Source organism: Microtus ochrogaster, chromosome 1 (assembly GCF_000317375.1).
Source record: "Microtus ochrogaster isolate Prairie Vole_2 chromosome 1, MicOch1.0, whole genome shotgun sequence".
Taxonomy (NCBI): domain Eukaryota; kingdom Metazoa; phylum Chordata; class Mammalia; order Rodentia; family Cricetidae; genus Microtus; species Microtus ochrogaster.
Genome location: NC_022009.1, coordinates 88,825,616 through 88,831,148, shown reverse-complemented (window position 1 = coordinate 88,831,148; position 5,533 = coordinate 88,825,616). Strand labels below are relative to the sequence as shown.

Here is a 5,533-nt window from a genome sequence, read left to right as displayed (position 1 = left end):
TATTTTTTTTTGTTTAGCATATTGTTGGATTTTCCATTATTGAAAATGGTAGTTGCTGTGCATTATAGACACAGAGCATGTTGAGTAATTTAGACATACAGGTAAACATAACCTTTCACGTCACGAGTGCACTCTCCAGCCTGGTCCAGCATTTTGTTGAGGAGGTACTGGAACTAATTAATTCAGTGATTATAGAAAACATACTTTTGCCTAGTTATGACTAAATAAATTAGTCATAACGTCTATTGGTTTTGTAATGAGAATGAGGGAAAATATTCATCTATTAAAACTAGTAGCTACTTTTATAGTGTATGTTTGTATATGTCTAAGAAAGCATAAAAAAATAAGAAAATTCACATACCAAAATCTGAGGGTGGAATGAGAATGGTATATAAATTTTAACTATCTGTTTCCTAATTCAGCATTTTTAAAGATATTTTAAAAACTGAGGATATATATTAAATTCAAACATAAATATATATAATATAGCGCTAATATATTGAAAATTTTATCTAAAATTAATTCTACTCTTAATGCGCTGTCAAACTGGTGATACACTTGTCTTTAGGTGTAGATTTTGGTAGAAAGACCATTTACAGATACAAGCGAGTATATTTGTGTATAGCATTTATTGTGAAGCAGAGAAAAAGACACAGAAAAGGAAAAGACCAGCAGTACACTAACTTTAGCATGTCATGCCTGCTGGCAGAGGAACGGCCATGTTTCATAATTATGTGACCACCCCCACACCCACAGACTGAACAAACCAAAGCAGACCCCAGCCCCGAGCCTCGCTGTGCAACCCAAACTCGACCTGAGAGGGGGAGAAAGAAAGCAATTTCAAAGTTGGGTGGGAGGGGATAGGAAGGGAGAAGGAGGAGCTGAGGAGTTTGAATATATTAAAAATATAATGTATGAAATTTTCAAAGAATAAAATATATCTTTAAAGTTTATTTTCTGAGGTTCACAAGGGAGGTCAGTAAGAAAGTTCTTTTCTGCCAAGCCTGGGAAAGTGAATTCAATGCCTGGGACCATATTGTGGAAGGAGAAAACGAACTATGACAAGTTATGCCGTAACCCCCACACGTGAGGACACTAGCACAGAATTACTTATAAAAATTAAATGCATACAATTTTTTTGCGCATAGTCAGGGTCTCACTCAGTAGCCCAGCCTTGTTGGGAACTCCTAACTCTGCCTCGGTCTTCGGCTGTTCATTTTGCTGATGGGAGCTCTCACACACTCTTTGGTCTTCCACACTTCCCTGGATCACAGCCTGCTCTGCATATTGGCTACCGCTCTGCTTAGCACTTTACCTAATACTCTCCTGCTGTAGTATCCCTATTCACATTCAACAGGAAAATTTCTCCGTGCCTCATGCATGTACTAACTGTACACCAGTATGTGTTTTAAAACTTACATATATTTCACCATGAAGTTTTCAATGCAAAGTGTTGCAACTATTTTCAATCCCCACCTACCAAAAGTGAGTCCTAACACTTAATTGCTAATATTTGGTTCTTTAGTACTTCGTAAGTCTGTTCCACAAAGCCCATTGGATGTTCCACAGAGAACACAGGGCTCTGACAGTATGAGTCTGGGGAAGTTAATGAAATCTCAAAATAATTGGGAATTTAATTGCAGCTGTAAATTTCTTTATTAACTGACGATATTTTAAAAATAAAATCCCCTTTTACATGTTTCATATTGGATTTATTATCTACTACTGGACATAACCAATTCAGGTTTTATAAACTCAGGGCATAATATGAAACAGTTAATTACAAGGCAGAGTAAGATGAGTAGTTCATAGAAAGCAGAAGCAGTGGTAACTGCTTTATCTTGAAGGAGCAATATTTTCTTAAAGGCATTTTCGTTCAACTGTTCTGATGCATGTACTAGCCAGACTAAATATCCTCAAGGGTAAGAGGTGAGAATCTGGATCTGATGTCAGAACTAAGCTCACAAGCTTATAATAAATGTTTGTTTATTATTTATTATTATTTTATTTTGTACACAAAAACATCTATAAAATTTGTATTCTAAATTTTGCAATACAAAAACAAAAGCAAGAAGCAGAATTCTTTCAGAGATACATCACTTATTTTAGGATGGGTGTGTGGATTTGCTGTTCTCACTGCTTCCATCATTTTGGCTTTTATTGACTCTGGATACTTTGCAGGTATCTCAACTTAGATATTGCTAGCTAAGAAAAAAGAATAAGGTACATTGGGAGAAAAAAATCACTATGTTACTTATTTTTCAGGGTCATCTTCCAAGTAGAAACTTGTATGAAGAAGTGAAGGTTTCAGGAAATGCAAATTATTGATGCTACTATAGCTTGCTACTTCTATATTTCCTTTCATAATTACATGTATAAGCAGAAGAGTGCCTTCTTTTCATATAAGGCACTTATTTTGGGACATAAAGTCCCCCAAAAGGAAATTAAAAATAGAATGAAATCTGTATGTTTTTCATTTTATCTTTGGGAAGTAAAAGAGTTAGTTATTCAGAAGACCTAAGTGAGGAAGAGGGGTGTAACCAAACATTAGCCTTTTACTACTGAGAGAGAGAGAGAGAGAGAGAGAGAGAGAGAGAGAGAGAGAGAGTGTGTGTGTGTGTGTGTGTGTGTGTGTGAGAGAGAGAGAGAGTTTGTGTGTGTGTGTGTGTGAGAGAGAGAGTCTTCTTCTATCAATATCTATATTATTTTTTGAGACAGGGATCTCATTGAACCAGGAGATTATTGGTTAGACTTTAATGACTGGCCAGTGAACTCCAGAGAATGACCTGTTCCCACATCCACGGCTCTGGGATTCCAGGTGTGCATAGTATATTCAGAGTTTTGCAAAGATTTCCCTATTCCAGCTGAGGCCCAAATGCTTGTATAATAGGCAATTTTACTAATGGACACATCTTTGTAGACATGCAATGTTAGCTTTATATTATCAGATCTTGTGATTAGACTACTAATAACTGACGTTTTTAAATAACTATAAGTAATTTTCTACTTTTATGACCAATAATCCTGAGCTCAGGAGGGAGAGTTGCTTGGCTTGCTATATGGTGGAATCTTTCATTTTTCAGTTATGGTTAATGACGCACAAGGCCCTTGTGGGAATTAAATAGGCTGATAGGTGGAAAATGTTTAGACTAAAAACTTACACTCATACTTCATGAATGTCAACTGTTAGTAGTAGCTATTATTTGCATGATTATATAATTTAATTCATTTTTAATGAAATATGTTATATATATATATATACCTATTGATATTATAAAATGTTTAAGGGATACTTGATTCCATATATGACCTATTAATCAAAATTTATACTTCATATGCTTTATTTCTCCTTACAAATTGAGAGATGGCTTAACACTGTATTCATAAAAGAGAAAGAGAAATGCAGCACTGAACTGTAGAAAGGAGAGAAGGGATTGTGAATACAAAAACTATTGCAAATAGATTTAAACTGTTGTCTATGATATTAGAAAATTGGTATGGGACAATGGTCTGTATTCTGTCAATTATATTTTAAATAAACACTGATTGGCCAGTAGCCAGGCAGAAAGTATAGGCGGGACAACCAGACAGGAAAATTCTGGGAAGAAGAAAACCCATTCTTCTGCAGTCCTGGCCCAGCCACAGAAGAAGCAAGATGTGACTGCCCCACCAAATAAGGTACCAAGCCATGTGGCTAACACAGATAAGAATAATGGGCTAATATAGTTATACGAGTTAATAAGAAGCCTGAGATAATGGGCCAATCAGTTTATAGTGAATGTAGACCTCTTTGTGATTTCTTTAGGACTTAACAACTATGGGAACTGGACAGGACAAAAACCCTCAGACAACAGGAAATCATGTTTTTATGTACCTTAGCTCTTTTAGTTCCAAATTACAAGCTTAAATTTAATATAATCATTAGTTATAACAGTGTCTATTAAGCACACTCACATTCTTTATGTTCTAATGTTGGCTCAGTTGAGAATCTCTTGAAAGTCACACATGCAAGCTTCTTACAAATTGTGCAAACTGTTTTCCATGTATAAGCTGTTCATTGAGTTCTTTTTAAAGAAGAGGCATGTAAATGAGTAGTCTGTAGAATCAGATGATCGAGTACGCCAAATTCATTCATTTTGTTAACAGTATTGGTTTAGCAATGCTGGAGGAAACTCCCTGATAATCTGAGAACAGAACGGCCTCAATCAGGAGTGTTTGTTTTGGCCTGAACCTCAGAATGGTAACTGGGCAAGAGACAAGTTTGTGCTCTCTTTTCTTATTGGAGAGCTGGTGAAAGGGACAGGTTTCTTTGCTAGTAAACACTTGGTAGAGCTTCCTGAAATCCAGTCAAGTGGTGGCTGTTGCTGTTCAGAATTGAGTGAGAGCCCAGTCAGAGGGACATGGCTGGTCCTGTGTAGTTGGAGTCCACAGTGCTAAAGGTTTCCTTCTTTTTTTAACTGCATTGCAGGATTTTTCAGGATTTTCTCAGCTATTTTGCATAACCATTACCATGTGAGTTGCTGCATACAAATCAGAAAACAATGATTTGGGTTTGTCTGATAAGAATTAAAACACTCACATTGGATGGCCCATCTCTATGTTGGGTACATATTTGTTATGTAGAATAATTACTTCCTCTTGAAATTTATTATCAAGGCTCGCTCTGATACCAAGAGAATAATAAGCAAAATCAGCACGCTTCTTCTGTTTCCCTGTTCCACAGGCAAGGAACGGTTTTATTTGTGAATTATCTCACTTGCTAAGGAGCTCTAATGCTTGCAAGTGTTTGGTTTCCATGATTACAGAAAGAAAGGTGGCAGAGAGGGATCCATAAGCTATTTCTGCGTATCATGAAGAAGGTTTTGTAATCCTTTTACAACAAGCAAAGTTGACTGTGATTTTTTTCATTATTTTCTCTGTATTTAACAGTGTGTGCAAGTTCTTATGGGGCTTCCTCATATTACTTTGCTAAGATAAGTTGAACAATTCAAATAAATCTGGCTTTGCAGATAAAAACATTTTGGAACTATAGACTTGTCTACAAACTGCTCTGGTTTATAATTGAAGTGAAAAAGAAAAATCAAATCTCTGCTCTGTTTATTTTACTTTTATGTTTCAATGCAAGAAAATAGCTTAAAAATTTTTAAGTATGTACATTTATTCAGATTTTTATTAACACTTTTCAACTCTTGGTGATTGGAAGGTGTCTACTCAAAACGGCAGGTTATATAAAATTGATTTTGGAAGATTTTAGACATGTCCAAGGAATAAAAGCATACATGTCCGATTTTTTTATAAATAATAAAATACAACAATTAAGGTGTTTCCCAAAACAAAAATGATCAAGTTTACCATGGTTTGGTTTATGTCACAGATGTGGAATGGAGCTAGTAGAGATGGTGTGTTTTCACTTTTAGAAGGGAGTGTAAGAAAATTGATTGTTATGGACACTATAATTTCTGTGATAAACTATGGCTTTCTGAAAAGCTGAGTCACTGATTTCATTCACATAAGCAATTTCACTTAAATATGA

The 5,533-nt window shown here is 35.5% G+C and overlaps 1 protein-coding gene across 9 annotated transcripts in view; it reads left to right on the top strand.

Moving 5' to 3' along the window:
- Nlgn1 (neuroligin 1) overlaps window positions 1-5,533 on the top strand; it is an 865,603-nt gene that overhangs the window by 299,727 nt on the left and 560,343 nt on the right. The gene's annotated exons all lie outside the window — the stretch shown is intronic.